This window comes from Pollicipes pollicipes, unplaced genomic scaffold (assembly GCF_011947565.3).
Source record: "Pollicipes pollicipes isolate AB1234 unplaced genomic scaffold, Ppol_2.1 Scaffold_4881;HRSCAF=5763_pilon_pilon_pilon, whole genome shotgun sequence".
NCBI classification, from domain to species: Eukaryota; Metazoa; Arthropoda; class Thecostraca; order Pollicipedomorpha; family Pollicipedidae; genus Pollicipes; species Pollicipes pollicipes.
In genome coordinates this window covers 26,555,141-26,569,977 of record NW_023596576.1, presented here as the reverse complement: position 1 = coordinate 26,569,977, position 14,837 = coordinate 26,555,141, and the positions used below count along the sequence as shown (strand labels likewise).

General features: G+C 53.4%; 1 protein-coding gene across 1 annotated transcript in view; it reads right to left on the bottom strand.

Annotated features, from left to right (window-relative positions):
* LOC119100183 (amyloid-beta A4 precursor protein-binding family A member 1) overlaps nucleotides 1–14,114 on the bottom strand; it is a 55,237-nt gene extending 41,123 nt beyond the window's left edge. The window contains exons 1-2 of the mRNA XM_037223293.1: nucleotides 13,994–14,114; nucleotides 12,080–12,122 (exon numbers count right to left, since the gene is read on the bottom strand). The gene's annotated coding sequence lies outside the window, so the exon portion shown is untranslated. The remainder of the gene's footprint in view (nucleotides 1–12,079; nucleotides 12,123–13,993) is intronic.
* Between the last annotated feature and the right edge of the window lie 723 nt (nucleotides 14,115–14,837).

The following is a 14,837-nucleotide window of genomic DNA, read 5'->3' as shown; positions in this document are numbered from 1 at the left end:
CCAGGTGCGACGTCGGCCCGCCCGTCCCATGGCGGCGCGCCGTCACCGGGGCTTGCTCACAACACGCCGGGGACTGGGCCACGGCAGGGCGGCCCGGCCTCCTCACAACACGCCGGGGACTGGGCCACGGCAGGGCGGCCCGGCCTCCTCACAACACGCCGGGGACTGGGCCACGGCAGGGCGGCCCGATCTCCCCACAACACGCCGGGGACTGGGCCACGGGAGGGCGGCCCGGCCTCCTCACAACACGCCGGGGACTGGGCCACGGCAGGGCGGCCCGGCCTCCTCACAACACGCCGGGGACTGGGCCACGGCAGGGCGGCCCGGCCTCCTCACAACACGCCGGGGACTGGGCCACGGCAGGGCGGTCCGGCCTCCTCACAACACGCCGGGGACTGGGCCATGGGAGGGCGGTCCGGCCTCCTCACAACACGCCGGGAACTGGGCCACGGCAGGGCGGCCCGGCCTCCTCACAACACGACGGGGACTGGGCCACGGCAGGGCGGTCCGGCCTCCTCACACCACGCCGGGGACTGGGCCACGGCAGGGGCGGCCGCACCGTCCGCCAGACGCCCCACAAGTGAGCCGGGCGCGTCCGGCCGTCGCGTCGCCGTCGCCGTGGCTCCCGACACGCACAGCACACGACTAGCGGGCGACAACAGTGCGGCGCCAGGCTCCGCACCAGCGGTGCCAGCAGCCACATCATCGCGTTTTTTGGTAAGAAAATTCGACGCGCGCAGTGGAAACCAGCCGAAATTGCGATTACGAGAGGCGGCGGAATGCTGGTTCTGAGGTGGGACCCGACTTCTCCGCGCTGGTCAGTTGAGCCGTGTCACCAATGAGCGGCGTGACAGCACAAAGCTGCGCTGGCAGCTGAAGCGGGGAGGAGACATCACGCGTTGCAGTCTCCCCGTTCCGATGCTCTGCCGAACGGTTGTGCTTCCCATGTGTGCCGCCACCAGCTAGCGGCCTGTGTGGCGTGTCGCCGGCCGCCGCCGGCGGCGGCGGCGCTCTCCCAGCACTGTCTCATCTGGCGTCTGGCCGTGACGGGCCCGGGCCGATTGGACGCCGCCGCCGGCCAGCTGAGAGCGCCGCCCGGCGGCAGCCGTTACGGCGGCGGAAGGCCGCCGACGACCCTCCCGGGAGGTGACATCCCTTCACCCCGGCCCGCTCGCCGCGGGTGACAGCGGACCCGCGCCGGGCTTCCTTGCAGAGGGGTCACCGGGGGAGGGGCGGCACTCGGGACGGGCGTCAGGGACCCCTACCCGATGTTAAATCCCGGGGTGGCCGGACACAAGAACAGAGAAGCCGTCTCAATCCTTGCCGGTAAGCCATCTGGTGTTGCTGCATAGGGACACGCTTGAAAACAGTCTGCTGGCTATTTGTGGAGCGGTGGACGGCGTTATGTGGGCGCCGGTACTCGTGATGAAAATTTAGGGTTTCTTGCTGAAAAAAACAGCTCACGAAATAAGTATAAGATATCCAGCATACCGAAAAAAGACCCTTTCTCTTCGTTAGATGACAGTAATTATTTGTTTACGTCTCAGAAATAAATGATGGTGCGATGTTGAACAAGGCCACGGACGGAAAAAGTACAGAGATCCCCACGAAATTACGAGCCCATGTCTTGCCGCCGCACGAAAAGCGTTTTACAGCGCGTTCCCAGCTGTGACATGACCAACGTGAGACAACCTCTGTTCCACGTGTCTCTGACTGGGGTGGCCTACGGCCGGCGGCCGCTGCCGTGCTAAAAGGTCGGGTGACGTCAGAGGACAGCACGAACAGTACCGAGCATTACGGCAAGTAAGACTTCCGCGACAATATTTCGTCGCTTATCTGGGATTCCACGATCGGATGGCGGGGTCAAGACTCACGCAGCCAGTAATGCTTAACAATAACGGCTGGGGCCTTGCGTCTCACCGACTGTCAGGGGCATCTGAAGACGGGATGCATTCATTGGATATACCACGTGGGATGCGGTGAAGGCATGGCGAGGACTCGAACTCGACACCGTTACGTCGAGAGCTGAGCACCCTAAAGCCAAGACCACCACGGTCCTACCAGCAACGCTTAGTGGGGGCTCTTATCCCATCAGTCCTCCAATCAAAAAGTTCGGACCGCGCGGATCAAATTTTGGAGACAAAACATAACCGACCACGCATGGGAGAAAGCAAAACACCTCCACTCCCGCGGCGTCTACCAACCAAACACTCCGATCTTGTACCGTCTATACAGAGAACCAGCAGCCTGGCGCCCAGCCGGCCAGTGTACGCCGTAGCACTGCAAATCAAATGTGAAGTCGCAAAACAGCCCATGCCAAGCCTCTGCAATTAGCGAATGCTAGGCGGACAGGGAATCGGATGATGTCGAGTGATGTGACCCCTAGATCAGACGCTCCCAGACACTCGCTTCAAAAAGGAATCAGCCGTTTGATCCTGCCGGCTTCTTGTGCCTACAACGGTCCACAACTCGTGCTGACACTGTGTGTCGAACGAGCCAAGACAAGCACGGACATCGGACACGGTCCACATATCGTGCTGCCGCCGTTCGCTCGGTGGACTAAGGTAAACAGACTGGCCCTGTGTCGCTGCCCGGGCAGCGTCGACCCCGACCCCCTGGACCCGGTCACCCACCCGGTCTTTCCCGCGACCGGAGGAGAGACCTCAGGCGCCGAGGATTCCACATTAGGTGAGCAAACCCGTCACAAATTAGGTTCGGCGCATTCTGGTTTCGTCTGCTTTGGTCTGACCTGGTCCAGGCGTTGCGACGCTCCGCAAAATCCACACAGGTGCACACAGGTCTGGCAGGGCCGCGTCGCGCCGTGGCCCGTTGTGCCGCGAGCTTACAGCGTTCCAGCCGCCGGTAGCCGCCCCGTGCCGGACCGGACGTGAGCAAACACGATGCGGCGACCCGGCCGCCGCCGAGCGCCGGCCCCCGCTCGATACGTCCTCAGTCCGGGACCAATCCGGGCCGCACCGTCCGGGACCGGGGCCCCCGCTCGGCCGCGCCGGCCGCACCGTCCGGGACCGGGGCCCCCCGCTCGGCCGCGCCGGCCGCACCGTCCGGGACCGGGGCTCCCCGCTCGGCCGCGCCCGCGCTCGGTACGTGTATGCACGACACAGTCATATCCGCCGTTCTCCATACAGCGTTGCTACGTGCACCCATGACTTATGAGCCAGCGCAGCTGAGTCAAAGCAGAGCGTCGGAAGCGGCTGATCCTATGGGTTACCGCTGTTCAGCCGAGGCCGCGGCGCCAGCTCAGCTCCACGCTGCCGCTGGTCAGCCGAGGCTGCGGCGTCGGTTCAGCTCCACGCTCCCGCTGGTCAGCTGAGGCCGCGGCGCCAGCTCAGCTCCACGCTGCCGCTGTTCAGCCTGAGGCCGCGGCGCCAGCTCAGCTCCACGCTGCCGCTGGTCAGCTGAGGCCGCGGCGTCGGCTCAGCTCTACGCTGCCACTGGTCAGCTGAGGCCGCGGCGCCAGCTCAGCTCCACGCTGCTGCTGGTCAGCTGAGGCCGCGGCGCCAGCTCAGCTCCACGCTGCCGCTGGTCAGCTGAGGCCGCGGCGCCAGCTCAGCTCCACGCTGCCGCTGGTCAGCCGAGGCCGCGGCGTCGGCTCAGCTCCACGCTGGCGCTGGCCAGCTGAGGCCGCGGCGCCAGCTCAGCTCCACGCTGGCGCTGGTCAGCTGAGGCCGCGGCGCCAGCTCAGCTCCACGCTGGCGCTGGCCAACCGAGGTCAATCAACTGGCGCGAGCCGTCAGCGTGGAAGATCGCAGCCAGGTCAACCAGGTGCAGCTTTGCTTTCATTATTTTCTCAAACTGGCCGTCTGCCCTGCTGCCAGGACGTAACTGTCGAAATTGAAGTCCGGTGGCCCCTCTATTACATTCCAGCTGAGGCGGCGGCGACAGGGATGTGAGATGAGATGGTGCCCCGGTAAGCACGTCCTACGATGGCGCTACGACCGTCTTGAAAGGGTAAGGAGGTAGATTTCACCCGCAGCGGTGTACTATGACGGACACACCCGCCAGCCCCGGCGCACGCGACCACGACATACACCCCATCAAACTATATGGTTATCAAATATCAGTCAGGTCTGTTTTCACTTACGGGCAATATGCCGGTGTCATAGCTCCTAAATTCAAAACATTCTGAGAGACCGGAAACAAATTAGTACGTCAGGTCGAACATAACAGAGGGACACGCAGTCTCACCGAATCAAAGAACCAGGCCGATCAGTGTTAGACAACACGAGTGACACCCGCCCGGTCGGCACTGCTCCAGATTAACGCCATGGACACAGCCGACCCGTCGAAGAGGCTAAGATCGGGCCAGAGCCGCGGCTGACCGGTCACCACTCCCCGGGCTGAGGCCAGAGCCGCGGCTGGCCGGTCAGCACCCCCCGGGCTGAGGCCAGAGCCGCAGCTGGCCGGTCAGCACTCCCCGGGCTGAGGCCAGAGCCGCGGCTGGCCGGTCAGCACTCCCCGGGCTGAGGCCAGAGCCGCGGCTGGCCGGTCAGCACTCAGCGCTCCCCGGGCTGTGGCAAAAGCCGCGGCTGACCGGTGAGCCCTCAGCACTCCCCAGGAAGAGGACAGAGCCGCCCCCCGGATGGGAGCGAGGGCAAAGCGGTGCCGTCGGCGGTCCTTTACGGCACATATGTCGGTGTGTGCCGCCCGCCGGCACATGGCAGCTGGAGCTGGAGCTGGAGCCGGAACCGGAACCGGAGCCGGAACCGGAACCGGAGCCGGAGCCGGAGCCGGAGCCGGAGCCGGAGCCGGAGCCGGAGCCGGAGCCGGGCGTCACCCCCGGGCCGGTGACCGGGCCACGCCAGACCGCACCGGCCGCCCGGCTCGGCGGCCAGGTCCGGGACGACTGCCCCGTCCACCAGGGGCCGGCCCCCGGCGGCGCTGACCCTGCCATGCTGTCGCTTACCTCTGCAGGCCGGCGTCGCGCCACGCACGCACCCACGCACAGACGGCCGGCCGGCGCGGCGACCGCGGCCAGCGGCCAATTGATCACACGGCCGCCTGGCGGCAGCAACACCAACTAGCCGGCTGGTAATCGATAGCTAGAGCGGACGCCGCCCGGCCGCAGTCTCCTCCGCAAAAGGGTGTCTGGACCGCCCCTAGCGAATTCAAGGGCAACGCAGACTTCCTGCGCCTCCCCCTCCCCTATCCTCGTAACCTCAGCACTATCGGGTCACATGCAGGGAGACGGGAGTGCAGCACATACAGGTCCAGGGGAAGACCACTCCACGTGGCCAGCTGGCCTCTCGACAAGCAGATCTTAGCGGTCGGTGTGTGACCTCGAGTGACCGGCGGTCAGACGCTGCCGCAGCGTCTCACAGCAGGCCCGCCAGGCCTACAGTCCGCACCGAACGCGATGTGAAATGACAATACAACCGAGCGTTGCGTGGAGAACTTCTGGCACAAAGCTTCCGTGACTCGAGTCATAGAGAAATAATTTGGTGTGGAGCAGTAGCATAACTGAGCTCACAGCGGAGTGGATATTAAGGCTACTGGGCGACCGCTTCGTGGGCTTTGATGTTATTTATCCCTCAATTCAGCCCCAGTTTAAAAACTTTAAAAGCAAAGTGAAGTAAAATTAAAAGAATCATAGCGCGCTACACCTGGTGTACGCTGACGGGTTTCACGGTCACTGGGAATCTCAGCTGACGGATGTCAAGGTCAATGAGGATATCAGCGGCGGCTCGGTTATGACATTTTTTTGACCGATCGTAAGATCGGTGCAGATGTTGGCGCCTAAGTTGATGTCAGACAACTGGTACGGCCGCACCTCGTCACACTCCCGGCCTGTGCAGTGCGCAGTCGCAGCCACGGCTTCTTGACGAACTTCTTGTCCTGATCTGCGAGCATAGCCAGAAGAATGGCTCCTGGATGGGCCCAGTAGCCACAGCATTCAGTCCAGCAGGGCCACTGATCTGACCATGCGTTGGACCGACAAAGCCAGATGCCTGAGTGGCTGGGCGCCGCGGGGGAACATTTTGGAGCCGTTTTTTCTATATCGGCGACACTTCACTTTGAACCAAACAGACACATGTGAAATCTATTATGAGCGAGCCTATGCCGATCTGGTTCAATGTTAAAAGTCACCCGTGATGTAAGAACGCCTCCAAAAGTCCATTCCGTGGCGTCTAGCTGTTAACAAACTTGGCTCTGTCGGCCCAACGCACAGTTCGGCCAATTATCCAGCGGAATGGCTACTGGGCTCACCCGGAGGTCTTCCTCCTGCCCATGCTGGCTCGTCCTGATGAGGGGATCGTCAAGAAGCCGTAGCTAGGATTGTTTCCTGAGGAGATCAGGAATGTGACGAAATGCGGCTGAACAGTATCAGGAATGTGACGAAATGCGGCTGAATAGTATCAGCAATGTGTCGAAATGCGGCTGAACAGTAGCTCGACATCAATTTTGACGCCGCTAACCACACCGAATATTCTGGTTGGTTGAAAAGATTTATAACTGTCACTAACCGCGTCACTGCGCGTGACAGAGGCGCGCCGCGCGCTCCACACGACAGTCCCGTACCCAGTGCGCACGCAGGCCGTATAAACAGGAGTGCAGCTCGCCACACACGCGCCGTCCACAGTGGTAGGACGAGACGCACGGTATGGGTGCATATGCGCCAAAATGCAGCACTTGAGGACCCGTGTTTACCCGTCATGGCATACCCGTGTTTAAGGGAAAGCAGATTTTCCATTTCCATTTATGCGTTGCTACTGTGAGGCACGCAACACTCTCACCCTTTGTCGTTACCGACGTTACCAGCGTTGTCATGCTGGGTTAGCATGATTGTCACCTTTACCCAATGTGTGAATAGCGTTCTGGACTGTAAATATATTCGCATTCGACAACTGCTTCGTTTTCAACACGACCGACTGTTTTGTTCGGTCGGAACTAGAAATCTTCCGGCCAACACTGGCCATTCCGAGCTATGGGCGGGAGAAAAGAGGCGAGTGATGAGGCCGCACAGGGACCCCATTGCTTTCTACGGGGGCGTGCTGAGGTGGGGCAACGAATCGGGAAGGTGTCCCTTTATAAATTTTTCACATGCGTTGATACGATTGTGAAAAAATACAGTTCAATATGAATGGATGTAGCCATGTAAAGTTAGTAGAAGTGGAAACATTCTATGTGCTTTTACGCCGTGCAGGAAGCTGCGCGCGCCCCCGGCGCACTACATCGCTTTTTCAGGAAGAATTCAGCTGTCGCCCCGCAACTGCAACATTCCGCATACGTCACTGGTATTTCATATAGGCCCCGTTCGATCCGTCGTCAGCTTGATTGTCAGCTGGAATGTATAACGCCACGTGTGCTGACGGAGCGTTCGATGTGTGGGCCGCGGGAAAGTTTTTTGACTTTCCTTTCCCTTCTTCCTTTACTTTTTACTTCACACCACACACCCTGGCTTACTGCCGACCATGACATACTACCTATTAAGCGGTGTTTGGAAGTGTGGCTTCTGTTCCGGTATTACCATCATCCATCCCTTCCGTATGTTCAGTGCTTTTTCCCATTCCGAAAACATTTCAACTTATTCCCCCTCATTTTAAGTGTTTAATTAACGCTACTGATTTACTGGGGAACGCAGCTGCACATCATGGCGATAACTGTCACTCACCTTTCCATAGCTGCATTTGACATTTCAATTCCCTCCTCATCTATCTTACGTCGCATTCCCCTCCCAGCCCCCTCCCAGTTAGAGACAAGAGCCCAAAACGCGCACTCCACCTTACGCACTCGCTGACGCAAGAGCTACCAAATCAAACTCCCACTTCCTTGTCAGAATGATTTTCAATCTGGCAGTGCTTTCTCCCCATGCTGACAGGCTGACGGCGGCCAAGTTCGATCTGTCGTCAGCACGTTTGTCAGCATCAATTACGGCCCAATATTCGCCCTACGTCACGCCACGTGACCATAAAGTCACGTGGCCTGTCAAGTCACGCGCCGGCTGACGATGATCCAAGGATTTTTGTTAGCCCGTCAGCATGGAGAAGAAGCGCTACCAGATTAAAACATCACTCTGAAGCGAGTTTGATTTGCTAGCTCTTGCGTCGGTAATTACGTTAGGTAAGGTGGAGGCACTTATGCGCATTATTTTGCCAAATGTAGCCATATTTGGGAGAGAATGCGATGTGAGATAAATAAGGAGGGAATTCAAATGTCAAGTGTAGCCATGAAAAGGTGAGCGACTGACTGGTGTGGTATATGATTGTGTTGCCCAGCAAATTAATAGCGTTATAAGAAAACATTTAAAATGAGAGGAAAGAAATTGAAATTAATTGGAAATGGGAATAAACACTCCATATATGGATGGGAGAGATGGTGGTAATACCCGAGCAAAAGTCCCACTTCCAAACACCACTTTGTACGTAGTGCGTCAGCGGTAAGCCAGAGTTAGTGTGCAGTCTGAAACAAAAGGTAAAGGAAAAGGGAAAGTATGGTAAACAACTTTCCCGTCAGCCCACGAATCGAACGCATCCTCAGCACGCATGACGTCACGCATTCTAGCTGACAATCGCGCTGACGACAGATCGAACGGGGCCAAAAAATCCTGGGCCGCGTTTAATCTGTCGTCAGCACGATCGATAGCATCAATCACGACCCAGGATTGATCCTACGTCACGCCACGTGACCACAAAGTCACGTGGCATGTGACGTCATACGCCGGTTGGTGATGACGCAAGGTTTTTGTCAGCCCGTCAGCATGGACAGAAAGCATTACCAGAAAGCATTACAGAAAGCATTACATCACCACATTAAAAAATTACTATGACAGAAGCGGTAGTTTGTCTTGGGCCTCGTTCGATCTGTCGTCAGTACCATTGTCAGCTGAATGCGTGACGTCACGCTTGCTGCCGGGGCGTTCGATGTGTGGGCTGACGGGAAAGTCTCTTAACTTCACTTTTCTTCCTTCATTTACCTTTTACTTCAGACTAACTCTAACTCTACTAACTCTGGCTTACCGCCAACCATGACACACTACCTACACTACGTATAAAGTGGTGTTTGGAAGTATGGTTTCTGTTCCGGTATTACCATCATCTATCCCATCCGTATGTTGAGTGCTTCTTCCAATTTCTAGTTCATTTCAATTTCTTCCCTCTCATTTTAGATGTTTACTTGTAGCACTTTTAATTTACTAGACAACGCAACCACACACCACACCAACCGCTGTCAATCACATTTTCATGGCTGCTTTTGGCATTGCAATTGCTCCTTATCTATGTTACGTTGCATTTCCCTCAAATAAGAGACTAGTGCTCCCACCCCACCTAACGTACTCGCCACCGCAAAAGTTACCAAATTAAACTACCGCTTCCGTGATTTTCTGACATGGTAGCGCTTCTCTCCGTGCTGACGGGCGGACAACCACACTGACAACCGTACTGACGACAGATCGAACGCAGCCTTCGCTCAAGCAAGAGCTACTAAATCAAACTCTCGCTTCGGTCAGAGTGATTTTTTAATCTGGTGGCGCTTTGCCTCCATGCTGACGGGCTGACAAAAAAAAATCCTGCAATCATCGTCAGCCGGCGCGTGGCGTCGCAGACCATGTGACTTTATGGTCACGCCCAAGGCTATCTAACGAGGTAGAACCGTCCGGTCCAAAAAAGTGTCAACATCGAGCTTGCGCGAGAATAGAGATAGTTTGGAAGCAAAGCCTGCATGACGTCAAGTATGCCATATTGGATGACGTCAGTGGCACGGAGGCCTCTTAGCTAGTCAGCGGACTGCTACACAACCCATTAGTTTGAATCGTGGGTATGTTTTGGTGGCGTGCGGCTGGCGGTTCCCCGTTGGACTGAGAAGAAGTTATCCGTCATTTCGCTACTGGCACACATTTCTGGAATGAATAGCGAGTCCTGGAATAGTTAAGCCTTATCAAAATGTACGATTTTTGCATGTATGATGATATAACTCGGGGTTATATGTCAGGCGTTTGTGGTGTGCTGTATTCCATGACCAAGCTTGTCCCAAGGCCGGCTTGTCGCTAGGTAGCCTTAGGCTTGTCTGTGCCTTTTGTGCCTGGTGACAGATTTGAACAGCTCAATTTGCATAATTTGCTCTGTCTATAGGTATGATTATATGACCATTTGCAATACTGATTTGTAATAGCTCCCACTCCTCTTATCACAGTGATGTGAGTACAGTAAGGTAAGTACAGTAAAACCCTGTGTTATTGGCCTTATGATGCTACAGTCAAGTGTTTTCTACCTAAGGGTTGTACGCATATGCATAATAAAATATTCACAGACCGAGCATTTTAAATGCTACCAATCGTACAAGACAAACTGCACAAGAGATCTCTCGTGCAAGACGTAGTCATGGCAACTGATCGCAAACCTCCGACATGAAGCGCCAAACAACTGCGATACGCGATGCGCTAGAAACGCCGCATGACGTTTAACCCCTAGTTATGTACACCCCACGGAAGAATGCAAAATTCCGATGAGGTTAAACTGTTCCGATATTCAATTTCCCCTCCAGAATTGTGTTTGCATGACAAAACCATGGACCATTCATTCAGAATCCAACCGGGAAGCGCCAGCCGCACGCCCCCAAAACATACTCACCATTCAAACTAATGGGTTGTGTAGCAGTCAGCTGGCTAACTGAGAGGCTTCCGTGCCACTGACGTCATCAAATATGGTATACACGTCATGTAGGCTTTGCTTCCAAATCACCTCTATTCCCACGCAAGCTCGATGTTGCCACTTTTTGATAATGCTAAACGATACGGACGACACCCCCCTGGTCCCGCCACGTGACGCAGGGCGAATACAGGGCCGTGATTGGTGCTGACAAACGTACTGACGACAGATCGAAGGCGCCCTTGCTCTTGCGTTGCGTTGGCGGGCACGTTAGGTGGGGTGGGGGCACTTGTCTCTAATTTTGGGGAAATGCGACGAAGATAGATATGGAGGGAATTACGCTGCGAAGAGCAACCATGCAATGGTGCATCACAGTGATATTCGTGTGGTGTGTGGTTGCAGTAAAATTATAGCAGTGTAGGTGACCACTTAAAATGAAGGGAAAGAAACTGAAACAAATTGGAAATGGGAGGAAGCATTCAACTTACAGCTGGGATAGATGATGGTAACTCCGCACCACGAGCCATACTTTCAAACAACACTTTATAGCCAGTGTGTCATGGTCGCACGGTAAGCAAGAGCTGGTGTCTGGTCTGAAGTGAAGGGTAAAGGAAGAAAGGAAAGTGAAGTTTAAAAACTTTCCCATCGGTCCATACATCGAGTGCTCCGTCAGCATGCATGACGTCACGCATTCCAGCTGACAAACACGCTGACGGCAGATCGAACGCGGCCCCGGTATCGTCAGCCGGCGCGTGACGTCATAGACCACGTGACTTTGTGGTCTCGTGGCCGGACGTAGGGCAAATAATGGGCCGTGGTTGGGGCTGACAAATGTGCTGACCGCAGGTCCAACGCGGCCATACTTAAACCGGTCCATATTAACGCATGAACCGTTTAAAACCATGCACGTGCTGCCAGTGTCTCATCAGCAGCTTAGACTTCGTACATGGGGAAAATGTGTCCTCAGTGTTGTTACCGTACCACATATTCCGTGCACCCATGCAACTGACACCACTTCCGAGGGGAAATACCCACGGGTTGCCCACTTATCAAAGCACCAAATGATATCACAAAATTCATGCCAGCCATCAGAGCCAGATGTGCAAATCTTCACTCTGCATCATTTGCAAAAAGCAGTCCTTGTAAACTGCCATAATATGGGGAATTTTTATCTGCATGTTTACGATTTCCACTTTCCTTTTCATGTACACATCCCAACAAACACGTCATTTCCAACTAGCCCCAAGCAACGAATGTTTTGCAATACCTGGTACCACACCAATGCACAAAGTTTGCAGCAACTGTAGTCACAGGGTGAGCATATACAAAAACAGTATGCAAGGATTTCATATTAATGCCAGTTTTCTACAATAAATGAACATGTGCATTGGGTTGTGAAAGAACAAACACTCAACAGCTACATACAAATGCATTATATCAGTCACAGAAAACCAATGCAACATCATTCTACTTACATTTTGTGAGTCCTTTACCAGTGGATTAGGTTTTTAAGTGTACCTGTAAAAAATAATTATGTTAGCAGGGATTCAAACCTAAAAACAATATCTCAATACAGCACCATCATTTGTTTGCACATACAGATTGATTACAAGAGCCCATTGGTATAAGTTTGAAGTTACTGGTATTTGGCATGGCATGTAATTGTGCATAACACAATTATCATGTGTTATACATTGCATAGCACTGTCAACCATATACTTCCATACTATCTGAGTGACAAAACATGTTGATCCAGATTAAAACACACCCAGTAAATGCTTAAGGAATTACTAATATATGTCTCACAAGGATGGTTTGTGTTTATAGCACATTCTAAGTCAAGTTTTGCATTCTGAGACAGCCAGTGAGTTTTAGTCATTCCAGTTTAACATAACTTTTACCAAAGGCCCTCTTCTGCCACACAGTACAACTGATGCTTAGGTACCTTTGTGTGCCATGCCATGATATGATCCAACCATTCCATGCAAACCTGATCCATCATACCTTGCCTGGTTCTCTCATGCCAGATGTCAGCATTTCTCCAACATACCTTGGTTGACAAAGCACTTAGTTTGCCCTACACAGTCCAGGAACCCCAAAAAACAATGAGTCAGGCCAGCCCGAAGCTTACCATCTGAGTCACAGGAATGCCAGCCATTAAATCTCTGCAGCTGGATTCAACATGATGAATCAGTGCTAACATATGCACTGATCAGTGCTTCCAATCAGTACCATAAGCAGTGTTGCACATGGTGTGGATGCCAATCTTAGGGCTTTGACTTGAAGATCCACTGAAATGTCCATTAAAAAGTTACCTCTTGTGACCTTTCTGAAGCAATCAGTGGATATTTTTATACCTGTCTGAATTGGATATCCAGCACACATAAAATCCATTATAATAAAGGACAGCTTAAGCATGTTTGTGAAGGCCATAGCTAGGAGGCCTGTTTCAATTAATAGGTGATTTCTATCTGTCAGGAAATGACATGATTGGTTGCATTGTGACACATTTTAAGTTGACTAGAAATTACAAAAACTCGTGATTGGTGAACAATCAGCCTGATGGGCGGTGTGTTTATTATTTTAGGTACATGTTCAGGAGAGTAAGAAACATTACTTTCTTGCCAATAATAGTCATATTTTATATTTCATGGCATGAAAATTAATGATACCATAAAAGGCTAGATGTAAGGCATTCCCATAACGTATCAGATCTGTCACACTGGGAATGCGCAATCACTTGACCGAGCTTCTACTCAACTATTCTGCTGAGAGAAAGCAAACCTGATCCATTGCAGTTGTGATTGGGGGAATCAAACTACAATCTGGGGATGGCCTGACTTAAAATGTGTTTTTCTAATAGGAAAACATGGAAAATTTGTGTTTGAGAGCAAACCTGGTGGGACAAGGTATGTTGCCTGAATGAATGGATAACCTAATCCAGTCAGTCACATACTAGGGATGTGATATTTTGACAGCACCCTTTATTGCATATGCAGTCATACCTATACATTTCAAACCTTCCTGCATGTGAACTATCAGTCAGATCAGCAAAACCAAAGTCGTATTTGAGCAAATCTTTTGAAGCAAAATCACTTTTAAAGGAAGATGGCTTATTCCATACAGTGCACCCAATGGTATGACACAAAGGCCTACAACGGTTATGCTGAAGGCCAAAATGCAAGAGATAGACTGCTAAATGAGCGCAGATGCTTGGGCTTGGCGCTGGTCCCTGCAGTACTTGCAAAAATAAATATTAGGCTCAGGCAATGCACTGAAGCAGGAAGAGCCAAAGTGCTCCAGTCTTCACTCTCTGAATACACGGAGCAGGGTCCATCGGCATAAAAGTCGACGCAAATTCACGAGCAAAATGCAAAACCACTACTCACCAATGCACACAACAAAATCCCTACTCACGCCGCCCAACAGCGAGTGCATTCGACTTGAACAATGACGAAGATACTCCCTCCACCCGCACGCCCAAATCCGCTGAGACAGCTGTGTAGGGTCGGGACGGTGTCGTGCGAAAATGCCGGTTTTGCAGCGGTGCGCACCCCTCGTCGCAGTCGGTATACTACCAAATGGGGACAAAAGTGAGAAGGACAAAGTACTTTTTGCGCCTGCCCCTGCGACGGGGGTATAACAGGCGCATCAACAGGACGGGGAGGTGAGATAGACGCGTCCCCTTGGGCTGTCAGAATGGGTGTAACGCCCCCATAATTTCGGTGGGATTAAACTTAACGTTTATACGCACAAAATCAAGATATTTTCCACGGAAGGATGTAAATCAGGCGGATTTACATCCACCAAACTCAGTGTACACTCTTGACTACGGTCCAAAACTCAAAGCAATTTATTATGTCAGCCACAAAGCTCACTATTTCTGCAGATATAATTCTGCAGGTCACTTATAAAATTGGTATGTTATGGCGAACCACAAAATACAATTCAAAGCTTAATAAGAACTCGGAACGTGGCGCCGTGTCGTGGCGTGGTGAAAGTGTTTTCTTCAGCGAGATTGAGGCAACCCTGCGGTTCAGCATAAGCTTGTTGCTGCGTGGATCCTCGTGAAAATAGCACATTGCACGCAATGAATAATATGTGCGCTGTTCCGTTTATATTTAAGCTTATCATTTTTCATCGGCATGCACAGCACACGCATCACGCGGCAGCGGTGAGTATACGCGTAGGTATCTGCCCCTGCCACTGAACCAGGGGCTGATCCAGTATTCT